General features: G+C 38.3%; 1 non-coding gene across 1 annotated transcript; it reads left to right on the top strand.

Annotated features, from left to right (window-relative positions):
- The first annotated feature begins 7,239 nt into the window (after nt 1-7,239).
- On the top strand, nt 7,240-7,346 carry LOC117276680 (small nucleolar RNA R71). Its single transcript, XR_004506948.1, has one exon. It is a non-coding gene; the product is annotated as a small nucleolar RNA R71 (small nucleolar RNA).
- The last annotated feature ends 7,012 nt before the right edge of the window (nt 7,347-14,358 follow it).

The raw sequence follows: 14,358 nt of genomic DNA, 5'->3' as shown, positions 1-14,358 counted from the left end.
CCACCCTCCCAGAGGGAAGAGTTGCGGTTTCAGTTTGAGAAGCTCTAGCAGGGTCAGATGTCAGTGACCGATTATGAGGCGAGGTTTTCTGAATTATCTCGCCATGCATTAATGATACTCCCTACTGAGGCGGAGAGAGTGTGGAGGTTTGTAGCCGGTTTACATACTGGTATTCAGGCCACTATGGCTCGAGAGGTTGAGATGGGTACTTCTTATGAGTGAGTTGTAGAGATAGCCCGGAGGATTGAGGGTGTACGTCAGCGGAGCCGAGAGCAGATTATGAGAGATAAGTGGTTCAGGTATTCTGGAGAGTTCAGAGGTGCTCCGTCCGGGGCAGTGGTGCATTCATGATGAAGGTCGCCTGGGCAGTATATAAGTTTGCAAAAATAGATTTTGGCTCATTTTATCTCAAATCTTTCATGGGAGCCGAGCTTGGGGCGATTTTGTGGGAGCTTCTTCATCACCCATCACTAAGTAAGTTATTTCTTCACATTGTGAGTTAAATACATGAATTATACATGGATTTGAACATGGAAATTGTGTGATTTTGAAGAAAACCTAGAATTTGATATTTTTGGACCTTGACCACGAAATTGGACGTGGAATTTGGAATAAATTATATATTTGAGTTCGTGGTGTTATGGGTAAAGTTTATTATCAAAATATTTCGAAATCCGTTCATGTGGGCCTGAGGGTTGACTTTATTGACTTTTTCGAGCGGAGTTGGGAATTTGTTTAAATTGATTAATTATGGGTATTAAAGTATATTTTGATTTGTTTGCACATTGTTTGACTAGTTTTTGAATGATGGCCATCGGTTCGAGGTGTTAAAGAGACGTTGGAGCCGGCTATGGAACTTCGGAGCGAGATAAGTCTCCTGTCTAACCTTGTGAGGGGAAAATTACCCAGTAGGTGTTATATTCTTATTTGCTACATGTTATGGGAGCTATACACGTACGAGGTGACGAGTGTCCGTACGTATGCTAGAATTCCTGATTATGTTCGGGTAGACTTAGGTTCACGCCATGCTATAATTGTACTATTTGAGTTATCTTTGCTCAATTAAATTCCTTTATTTTGCCTTACGACTTGAGACTAGACTTGCATAGAGTGATAGACTCTCTATTGTAGAGATGTGGCGAGCTACTTGATTTAGTCGCAGAATAATTGTGCTCCCTTTACGAATTTCTCTCGCGATATGCGTTTTCATCGAAAATCTTCCTTAAAGTTCATAACTCGCACATTTATTCGTGAATGGGGTCAAGGACCCGTTAAAGCTTCTTAATATAAAGCTAGTGTATCTGTGAGTTTTCTTGATTAGAACTGTGACGACCTATCTGGTGAGGTACATTATATATATATACTCTTCTTGAGGAGGTATCTGCTAAATGAGAGCTTGAGTTTATTGTTGAGAGGAGGATTGTACCACGTATTTATACTTGTTTGTTTCATTTGTTTACTCTACCTCACATTTGTTGTATTTTATTATATTTCCTAGTTGGTTCTCATGTGCTTGTGATACCGAGTTTTGGGGGTTCCTACGGGATGTTTAGTATAGTAGTTCACGTAATTATTATCATTTCACCATGAAAATCTTCATTTTATACTATTTAATTAATGGGAATTATGATTTCAAGTAATAAAAATCAGTAATTAAGTTGATCAATCACTGTTGGCTTGTCGGACGGTGGCATTAGGCGCCATCATGACCTATAGTGGATGTTTGGTCTTGACAACCATTATGTTTATCTATGGTCGCCTATTAATATCCGACCATCCATCGGAACAAGTAGACAACCCTTTTCTCTTCCATGCATCCTTAATAGGTTGCAATTTTCTAGCAATATGAGCTTTTTTATGAGCTAAAAGAGTAGTTCTTAACCTAATGTACGTTGGCGGAACATAATCGGGTATAGAAGTCTTTGACAAAAACTCTGAATACTTTCTAAAATAAGGAGACTTCGCAAAGTTAAAGGATAAACCTGAAACGTAGAACATGCGGGTAGCCATTTTGTCTACGATGTTTCTATTCTCAATGCCGAACGATTTCTCTAGAGCTCCCACGTTTGAACCTTTTTTTTTTTTTAAATGTGATAAACCTGACCCTTCAGGAAGAGATATGTAATCTAATTTTTTCCTCACATCAAGTTGTACATATGCTTTTTTATTTTCAACTTCTTCATGTTCTTGATTCAAAGCTTCACAAACTTCTCTGCTTATCTATTTACATATTTGAACACCTTGACCAGGGATTTTTAACAAATAAGCTTTGACTTTAGAATATGATCCCGTAACTCTTTTGTTACAATAGTTACATGATCATATTCTATTTCCACCACCAGTTGGAGTAAGTGAAAGAACTTTGAGATGGTTCCAAAGTGATTTATCATCAAAGTCGGCCTACACTTTTTATTGGTCTTAACAAACCTTTCCCCTTTTGATTTGTTGTTGAGGAGGTAGAAGAAGACATTTTTGATCGGTAAAGAAAATGAAAAAAAGAAGAAGATGAAGATGCAACACAATGGAGACGGAAGTAGCGTTTGGAGGGAGTTTGTTTGGTGAGGAAAAGACTTTTGAAAGGAAATTAGTAGCCTTGTGGCTATAATGTTGCTTTTGTACTTTTTGAGGAAAATCCAACAGTGGGGATGAACATCAAGTCAGAAGCATTTAATGCAAAATATGTTACCAATTTATTTTAATTCTTGCTTGTAATAGACTAATATATACTTTAGTAGTTTGTCATATATACTAATATTTAAATAGGCACTAACAACTAAATAGACATTTGTTAATGTTATTAAATAAACTAACGTTTAGTCCCAATCATATAGATATTAAATAGACATTTGTTAATGTGATATATATATATATATATATATATATATATATATATATATATATATATATATATATATATATATATAATGATCGTAGTGCCTCATTAACAGATAACTAGATAAATCTAAATTTTAGTCCTAATCAAATATGTAATTATATTTCATGCAATTCGTTATAACAAAACTTATACTAATAAAACGAAACAAATTTCTATTACATTTGGATGGTAAATGTGATTTGTTTGAGAATAATATGATCGTTGTGCCTTATTAATAGATAACTAGATAAATCTATATTTTAGCCCTAATCAAATATGTAATTATACTCCATGCAATTTGTTATATCAAAACTTATACTAATTGTCATGATCCAAAATCCACTATAGGTCATGATGGCGCCTAACACCACTGTCAGGCAAGCCAACGATGATTAATCAACTTATTTACTCATTTTATTATTTTTGAAATCATGAATCCTATTGAATAAGTAGTGTAAAATCTAGTACTCGTAGAAAACCCATGATTTTATTTTTCAATTTTCGTATAAGGTATAAATTACAAGGTGAAATGATAATAATTACGCGAACTACTATAATGAACATCCAGTAGGTACCCCCAAAATTCGGTGTCACAAGTGCATGAGTATATACTATGGACTACAATAAAAATACTGCCACGACCTAAAATACACTATAGGTCGTGATGACGCCTAACACCGCCACCAGGCAAGCCAACGATGATTGATCAACTTAATTACTCATTTTTATTACTTGAAATCATAATTTCCATTAATTAAATAGTATAAAATAAAGATTTCAGGGTGAAATGATAATAATTACGTGAACTACCATACTAAACATCCAGTAGGAACCCCCAAAATTCGGTGTCACGAGTGCATGAGCATTAACTAGAAAATATAATAAAATACAATATCTGTCTGGAATACAAGTTAGACAGGAGAATATAAATAACGTTGATGGAGACTCTGTATGCTATAGATCGTAATATAGAATGCAGCTCACCGTAAAGTCCCCGCAATAGCTGCGCCTCTGCGCCCAAGAGACCACCAAAAATGTAAACCTGCATAATAAGTGCAGAAGTGTAGTATGAGTATATAAATCAACGCGTACCTAGTAAATATCTAGCCTAACCCCGAAGAAGTAGTGACGAGGGGTCGACATCGATACTTACTAGTGGTCCAATAAATCATGTATAGTAAAAAGTAAACAAGTACGAGGAAGAGTAAATAAACGGTATAAACCAATATAAAAATGTGGTACAATCCTCATCTGAACGGTAAACTCAAGCTCTCAATTAGCAGTTACCTACTCAACTAGAGTATATATAAAATGGACCTCACCAGATAGGTCGTCACAGCTCAAATCAGGAAAACAAGCACACAGATACGCTGATTTCTTATCAAATATTATGAACGATGCTGCCGAGGCGAAAGGCTCAATCCCATCATAATGTGTGCACTTCCAAGGATCGAACGATGCCAAAATTTGACGAGCGCAAAACACACACTTAAATTGTACTCGCTAGTCAAAGATAATATAGTTTTATATCGTATCCACAAGGATTGGATTTAAACAGTATTCTCGTAATTTCTAGCTTGATAGCTATCCAGGAGGATATACAGTTGAGATTTATATGACTAATAATCTAAAATCTACAGCTATTGAATAGTAACTATCGAAACAAGGAATAAGCAATTAAGATTATCAAGTGCTCATAACAAATTTCAAGTGCTCAACACCCCACCCCACACTTAAACCTTTACAAAGTTCATAATAAATTCAAGTACTCACGAGAGGTTAAAGGTTCAACTAGATGGTCAATTCAAATAAATGGGTAAGGCTTTTAATGTGGTTGCTAAAGAAACAGGATCACAGGCTCAAAGGGGTTAACTAAGATACATAACAATTAGGTGGATAACAACATATAACTGGCTCAACAAAGAAACGCCTATATCACTTCTAAGACTGAATAAAACTACTATTTCGCTTTACAAACACACGGGGCAAGTTCTAGACATCAAATGCAATGCACAGAATGAGCAAAACCTCACACACACATGAAACAAAACTCACTAAGGATCGGGCTCATCAAGACACTCTAATCAATGTAGTTAAACAAAGTTAAGATCATACAATTTAAGGTTCTTACACAAGAGTCAAAAACTGAGCCTAAGCGTCACAACTAAAGCACTTACTATTCTCAAGGCATAATACAGTCAAGAGATATTTCTTTCATTTCAAATCACAGCACAAGGTTTCCTACTTCAAAATAAAAAATAAAAACTAACTATACCCGGTTCAAACAAAACCCTTGGAAATGAACCGTTGCACAAAGAAAAACCAAAGGGGGAAATTCAGACACTACCTAAACAAAATCTTTTGTCTTTTTCTTTCGACTTAATCCATCAAGAAACCTGTTGAATGACATCCATCGTCGGGAAAAATAAAAAAATTTAAAATTTTCAATCAAATGAATTACAAAAACATATATACATAGACATTTATACATATATATATTCGAATGAATTACAAAAACACACATATACATAGACATTTATACATCCCCACCCCACACTTTAAATTGTGCCATGTCCCTATGACACACAAATAAAAGCTAGTGGTAAGGAAAACTTCCCTGAACATCTAGTCGAGGTTTGAGTCGAAGTTGGGATCCATCCCTTGCGCTCGAACTAGTGCACTCATCCATGCAGATAGCTTCTTCTCGGCCTTCTTGGGGTACACCCTACACTTTTCTTTCTCACTCACTGCAACCTTCTCTTTCTCTCCCTTTACTTTCTACACAACACCAACAGCTAGCTTCTCCTCTTTTACCCCTGTTTCTACATCCATCTCAAAAGTCATAGTCTCCTCATCCACTCTAAGCATGAGTTTTCTCTCATGTATATCTAATATTTCTCTACCCGTTGCTAGGAATAGTCTTCCTAGGATGAGGGGGACCTCCTTGTTCTCTTCCATATTAACCGCTATGAAATCAACATGAAATACAAACTTATCTACCCGAACTAAGACATCTTCAACTATTTCCTCGGGTATTAGAGTCGTTTGGTCTGCCAGCTACAAAGATATTGGTGTAGACCTTATCTCCCCAATCTCCTTCTCCAGTTTCCTATAAATAGATAGAGGCATTAAATTAATTGAGGCACCAAAATCACATAGAGACTTATCAAAATTAGCAGTGCCTAAAGAGCAAGGTATGGTAAAACTCTCTGGATCTCCACACTTTTGTGGGAGTTTGTTTTGCAATGTTGCACTGCAATGCTCTGTGAGGTTGACCACTGAGGTCTCTTCTATTTTCCTCTTCTTTGTCAAGACCTCCTTCAAGAACTTGGCATAAGCCGGCATTTGTGAGAGCACTTATGTGAATGGTAGGTTTACATGAACCTGTTTAAGCACATCTAGAAATCTCTCGAACTGCTTGTCCAGCTTTTATCTACTTAGCTTTCGGGGAAAAGGAAGTGCAGGCATATGCTTGCTCGCCTCAGGTTCCTCCCTTCTCGAGTTTTCTTCCTTCTTCTTTTCGACACCACTTTTCAACTTCTCCTCACTTTCTTTTTCATGTCTCATATCTTTGTGGATTGGGGTGAGATCTTTCAACACTTGCCCACTTCTCAAAGTTACAACATTCACTGTTTCCTTGGGATTTCTTTCTATATCACCCGGGAGTGTTCCTAGGGCTCTCTTAGACATTTAGAGTAGCTAAGTGCCCAATCTGTCTTTCTAGGCTTTAAAAAGATGTACCCAATTCTTTGATAGCTGCATTATGGGCATCAAGCCTATCATCCATCTTGATAATGAAGGTCACCATAAGATCTTCCATGCTGGGTTGATTAGACTGTGGAGGTTGATACTGCTGCCTCTGTTGATTTTGAAAACCTGGAGCTCCTTGTTCCTGGAATCTGGGGCTGTTTTGTTGCCATGCTTTTGCAGTACCCCCAGGTGAACTCCATGAAAACTCGGGGTGCCTCTGACCCATTCCATTAAAATTATAGTACCCTACAACATTCACTTCTTCAGTTGAAGCTTGACACTCATGAGTAGTGTGTCCTCTTCCACATATATCACAAGATGTATGGTGCACATTTTGCATCGAAGCTACAATTAACTTTCGTATTTCTTCATCCATAACATCAAGCTGTACTTGCGCAGATGTAGTAGCATCAACTTGGTGAACATCAGTTGATTTTCTTCTTTCCACACTATGAGAGGGCCACTGATTAGCATCTTCGAATAACTCATCAAGAATTGTAACTATCTCCTCTGGAGTCTTCTTCATAAAGGGGCCTCCAACTGCATTGCTAAATAATCTATGCGAGGTCGGTGTCGATCCATCCCAAAAATCCTGGAGTTGTATCTAGAGTTCAATTCTACTATGTTGACACCTTCTAACTATCTCCTTAAACCTCTCCCATTCTTCAAAAATAGTTTCATTCTCTTTCTGGCAGAAGTTATAGATTTCTCTTCTAAACTTGCCCGTCTTAGCTGAGGAGAAATATTTATTAAGAAGTTTTCTGGTCATTTCCACCCATGTTCTAATTGATCCATTTGGCAAGCTTCGAAGCCACTACTTCGCATCATCTTTAAGTAAATAGGGAAATGCCCTTAAATACATTGCATCTTGTGACACCCCATTGTATTGCAAGGTGTTCATAGTCTCCTCAAAGTCCATCAGATGCGTGTTTGGATCTTCGTTCATCTTCCCTATGAAAATGCAATTGTTTTGAATGGTTTGAAGCAAACCTTGCTTCAACTCAAAATTATTGGCTGCAATTGGAGGTGGTCTAACACTTGACAATCCTTGATTGTAGACTGGTCTGGCATAGTCACCTAATGCTCTACCAAGCCTTGGTACCGCATTCTCGAACTGGTCTTTAATCAAGGGTCGATTTAGATTTGATATAACATAATATTCTCGTAGTTTCTAGCTTTATTGCTATCCAGGAGGATCAACAATTGAGATTTATATTACTAATAATCTAAAATCTACAGCTATTGACTAGTGACTATCAAAATAAGGAATAAGTAATTAAGGTTATCGATGGGAGAGTATTGGGTTTTGACGGAATAAAAGCAAGATAATTGTTCGGGATCTAACTCTAGATAATTCACTTCTAATGATCAAGTGAGTCTCTCGAATTCACTTTATTATTGGTTCAAACGTTTAGCAAAAACTCCTCTCTCGATTAAGTCTTAACCTCACAAGATGAACCAATTTAAGCATTGTGAAGATATGCAAGAATGCATAGTGGATCGATCTTTAGGAAAACCTCTTTCGATTATTTTCCTAACTAGGTTTAATCAATGATTCAACTAGCCTCTTTCGATTACTTAGAAGAATATATGAACTCAACCAACAATATAATGCAAAGATATCACAAGTTATGCCTCTTTCTATTACAAGAACAAGTGAATATAGATGCAACAATTAAATCTTTCAAAAATGATTCAAATATATAAAAATAGAGTTATAATCGACAAACAATCATCAATACACCAAATCCATTAAAACCCAAAAGGATCTACTCCATAGACATGGAGAAGTTCTTCACAAATGTGACTAAAGTATAGGAAAACATAAATTCAATGCAAACCCGGATCTTGAATGAGGAAGGAATGATGAAATCCTTGTGCTTGTGTTCTTCCAACTCCTCCTTAGCCTTCTTAGGTCGAAAATGTGTCAAAAAGTCTTCTAAAATGGTGTTTTGGTGTATTTAAGCCGCCCCCAAAACAAACCCCGGACGAAACAACCCTTTTTAGCGGAAATGAGAAGTCACTCTAACATTTTTGGGCTACCGCGCCGCATGCTGCACCGCACTTATGGCAATTTCCAGAACACTTCACAAAACAATTTCTGGGCACTTTTTGCACTAGCGCGTAGCATAGTGTGTCACATTAGTGCAAATTTCTCAGAGTACAGATTGTTTTTCGATTTTGACATCCAGACTTGGTCCTCGACCCTCGAACACGATCCCGGCTTAATCCCTTAGGCTTTTACTCAGACTTCAAAGCTCGAAATCACTCGAATTAGCTCCACAAAATTTACATCACTCGAAATCACTCCTACAAGGCATAAAACACACAATAAGTGCAAAACACTAGTGATTAAAGCTCTAACTCAATTAAAGTGTAGTAAATTAAAGTGAAATAAATGACAAAAACATGTAATTATAGCCTACCATAAACGAACCATAGATGCATCTATTATACTGGCGAGGCGAATAGCCCGCTCCCATAAGAGTGTGATACATAATCTTGCTGAGGCGAATGACCCGATCCCATTAGAATAAGAAGCTTTAACGGATCCCTGACCCCACTCACAAATAAACGTGTGATTTATGAATTTTAAGGAAAACCTTGCAATGAATACGCACAATGCAGGAGAAATTCATAAGAGAAGCACAAATTATTCCGCGGATTATTAAGTAGCTCATCACATCTCTACAATAGCGATTCTATCACCCTATGCAAGTCTAGTCTCAAGTCGTAACACGAAATAAAGGAATTTAAATGAGCAAAGATAACTCAAATAGTACAATTATAGCATGGCATGAACCTAAGTCTACCCGTACATAATCAGAAATTCTAGCATACGCACGGATACTCGTCACCTCATACGTGCGTAGCTCCCACAACATGTAGCACATAAGAATATAACACCTACGTGGTAATTTCCCCTCACAAGGTTAGACATGAGACTTACGTCACTCCAAAGTTCCATAACCGGCTCCAACGCCTCTCTAACACCTCAAACCAAATTCCCATCGATCCGAACTAGTCAAACAATCATAAAAAACCAATAAAAATATACTCCAACATCATAATTAATTTATTTATAATAATTTCTAACTCCGCTAGAAAAGTCAATAAAGTCAACCCTTGGGCCCACGTTCTCGGATTCCGAAAATTATTGAAAATAAATATTACCCATAACTCATATGGTCTATATCCAGAAAATCATCCAATTTCGTCCAAGAATCGACCCTCAAATCAAGGATTTACCATTTCTCAACTTTGGGGCTCAAAATCCCAATTTATTCAATCAAAAAACGGATAAAAATAATAACCAACGAAAATAAAAATGGAGAAACATCAAAATAAAGGTCGGATATTTACCCCCTTGTTTATACGAGAACAACGCCATGAAAATCACCTCAAATGGAGCTCTAGAACTAAAATTCTCGGTTTAAAACATTGTCTAGATGATTTTTCTTCATTGCCTTCATGGGAGACCTTCGCGTTCGCGAAGAGCAATTTTTCGCGTTGACCGGTCAACCCAGAAATATTTCTTCGCATTTGCGGAACCTCTTTCGCGTTCGCAAAGAACAAAGATTCGCACCAGAAACCAGCAATTTTGTCCGACACGAAAATGGGTATAACTCTCTCATACGACATCGGAATTCGACGATTGTTGTTGCTATGGATCCGTAATTACGATATTTAATCCAATCACATATCAAAGCTCATTTTCTCAATATATTGCCCTTTATGACCAAATAAACGATGCTGGAACATCAAATAAGAGCGTGACACTATCCAAACACATCTGAAACACACTCGAGGCCCCCGGGACCCCATCCAGTCACACAAAACATTCCCAAAATATAACACGAACCTACCCGAGGCCTCAACTCACACCAAAAAATATCAAAACCATGAATCGATGATCGAAACCTTCTTTAAACTTTCAAACATTCAAACTTCGACGAATGCATCTGGTTCATACTTAAATATTCCCGAATGACGCCAAACTTTGCGTGCAAGTCACAAATCACGATACGAACTATTCCAATGTTCGGAAATTCAAACTGACATCCATAACATAAAAATCCACTTCAAACCAAACTTATGAAATTCTAACACCTTCAAAATGCCAACTTTCCATAATAAGCGCCAAAATGCTCCTGGACCACCCGATACTCAACCAGAATACACACTCAAGTCCGAAATCATCATACGAACCTATTGGAACCTTCAAATCTCGATTTCGAGGCCGTTTACTCAAAAATCAAACTTTAGTCAATTCTCCCAACTTAAAGCTTCTGAAATTAGAATTTTCCATCTGAATCAACTCTGAACTTCCCGAAATTCGATTCCGACTATGCGTACAAGTCATAAAACATGAAGTGAAGCCACTCAAGGCCTCAAATCGTTGAGCGACGCGTTAGAGCTCAAAACGACCGATCGGGTTGTTACATTATCCCCCACTTAAACATACGTTCATCCTCGAACGTGCCTAGGACTATCCGTAGTTGTCCAAAATCACTATTTAACACCTCGTGCACCTACCTGTGCCACCACAACCCATGTGAGCACATTAGCTCGAGCCAAACTGAATATCCTCCCTATAACCTTAGCTAACAAGCCTTAGAACTAAATTCCAACATCCAGATATCTCCACAAGACCCGATTCTAACATACGAACACGTCATCAATCCCTACACACTGTACCAAAACCTGATCATGCACCTATGCTGAAATCACACCATGCACCACATAAGTCGACTGCCCATAATAACATCCTCCGACCATAATAGCTGAACTTCCACGAATCTGATGCACGCAATACACCTCATGACACATATAAGCCCTGTTCCAACTATTGCAATGCTGCCACGACGAAATAGATGCGTAGAAACTCATTACCACCTGCCAAATTAATAAATCATTGGGGTCTCTCCACCTGACAAGAATCATTACCTCATTTTGAACTGAATAACGATATTTTCTCCTTAATATACCCTACATAAATCCGATTGTACTGACCTCAGGTCTAATAACCTCGTCTCACCCAGTACAAGCTGCTTGGGCAATAAGCCACCTCACACACCGTCTAAAATCTCATACAGCGCCAACAAGCTACAACTTAAATATGACACATAAGGAAGAACGAACTCTGGAAAAGAACTACCCAACTCGTGTAACGAATAAAACAACTGAAAAGATGCTATGAACCTTTCTCAAGGAATGAGAAACAAAATACACAGAAATAAGTATAGGAAACCGTACTTAACATCTCACTGTTACGGCATGCAACCCGATCAAAGCATGACATTGTTGCGGCGTGCAAACCGATCCAAACATGATACCGTTGCGGCATGCAACCCGATCCAAACAATATACATGTGGTGGCGTGCCACCCAATCCACACATAACAATAAATAAGGAAGTGGCCATCAAGCCATAATGCTTATTCCTACAAAATACCCGAATATCGACCACAAACATGCCAAGTGCAAAAATATAACCCTGGGGAGACAGATAGAGCCATACAACTAAGGTGCAATAAATGACCTGCATCTCGAGAGCCATCCTGCTCATATAACACCACTACACGAGATCACAACACATGTGTGAATAATCAAGCTATCTCATAACCCACATGGCACAATAGAGTATTACATGGAATAGATGACGACGGGAATACATCCAACGCCCGAAGACTCCCCCGCAAGCAATGCTATGCCGAACGAACACATCCGACCTGATGTAGAACACACATTCACATTAGACCCACCAACGGACCCCAAGCCAATTCCGATCATCCCATACTGGGCCAACAGCCTTTCAAGGATCCACAATGGCCCTATTCATGACACATACGAGCAGTCGTCCCAATCCAGAACAAACTCCCATAATTCACAACCAAAGGAATAGAGCGCCTTCCAGACATAAACTCTCACATTAATGATAGTACCATAATCTCCATGATTGGTTTCAATCTTTAACAATCAAGTGACTAATATGTCACACTTATACAATTTTCCCGTAGGATACGCTCCCATGACCTTCCGCACCATGTAGAAAAGTCTGGACCTCCTCACCACCAACCGTACTAATTTTGTAAAGCCAACCAAGAGTCCGCAAATCAATACACAAAGCCTCTTACACATGACACCGTTCTCAGGTGACACTAAAGAAAATGCCAGCTTACTCTGAACATCTGAATTCTTCCCTGCTCATACGGGCTCGTGACATTTTTGTCAACACCAAACCGCAACCTTGATCCTCAACTTCCAATTCCCATGTAGCTCACTGCACCTATCGCGTCGCTACGCGAGAGTACAAGAATTCATCATAACCCATGAACTACTAGTAGAATAAACAATTCATTGGCTAGAATCCCTTTCACTCAACTCATTTCAGAAAAACCATTGCAATACGTAACTGAATTCCCATAACCCTAGAAAATACAAACCTCGAGTCATGGTTTAAACCGTCATAACTCTTCCGGGATCCATCTATACATAACAGGGCCATTAGAATCAAATACCTCTCAAATAAATCAAATTATGGTGGGTGTCAAGCCCTCACGTACAACCAATAACCAACTGTATAACTTAATGCGCCGAAGGAACTAATCAGTACCACAATCATGCTTATTCATACCATTACCAACCGACCCAACTTCCTCCAATTTACTCTTAACATGCCTTGGAAATAATAATAATAATAGCTCCATTCAAAAACATAACGAAACTTGATCAACAGTCATCTCGAGTGACTCAAATCACGAGATCTCATTGTCTCAATACCTACTGCTACAACTCGATCCTTAACCACACAACGGATCTAAAATCCTTAGACACCGCGCTTACTTCCTTAAACCCATTAGAACCACTAATAGGAGTCACCCACTTTGACCTGGTCCCGAGTATAATAAAACTCCAATGCTTTGTTAGCACATGAACACTCCCAAAGAAGCAACCGGATAAATTCTTTTCATTGCACATCACATCCACAAGAAGCATAAACTCTGAGTCTTCCCAAAACATGCACGTGAATTGATAAAGCAAAATATAGCACATATTCATCAAGTTCTTTGCTCGAATTACCCCTGATATTTTCTTTTCTTAGTCATATTTAATCCACCAATGCACCGATAACCAGAAACCGCACAAGCAAACAACCACGAGATCCAATCGTAGGCGGTGGTCTCCCCCACTTAGCTTTAAGCTACAATCACATAAATCTAGAGCCCACAAAGATTCCTCCTTCTCAATTACCATGATCTCGCACCGTTAACCCGCCACATTTCTCGTAATATCTTGTTAAACTTCTCATGGAACATTCCAAATTATTAGCCACGATCGCATATTTGACCTTCTGCCGGGTAGTAAGTAGAACTCCTCGTAGAAACTTTATCAAAATCACGCAACCGCTAACTTGCTCATAGGAGATATCCCACCAGTGGAATTCCATACCGATATCTTCCAACAACGCTGCACTGGGTATACCTACCACGAAATCAGTAAACTCTCTTGTGCCCATGCTCACCCACCAACTATAAAAGTTTGTTCATTCCCCATTGACATCGTTTGAAAGTCCGACAATACATTTCCAAACTCAAAGTCACGTCATATCCCATAACGAAAATCAAGCTTAACACCCCTCTTCATTCTAAGAAAACTCATTTCTGTCATATTCAACCTTCCCCAGCATAGTATCCAACATCCCAAATAGAATCCCTGGACCTAGTTACTGTT

This window comes from Nicotiana tomentosiformis, chromosome 7 (genome assembly GCF_000390325.3).
Source record: "Nicotiana tomentosiformis chromosome 7, ASM39032v3, whole genome shotgun sequence".
Taxonomy (NCBI): domain Eukaryota; kingdom Viridiplantae; phylum Streptophyta; class Magnoliopsida; order Solanales; family Solanaceae; genus Nicotiana; species Nicotiana tomentosiformis.
Note: the sequence above shows the minus strand (reverse complement) of the source record. Positions and strands in the feature narration are given on the sequence as shown.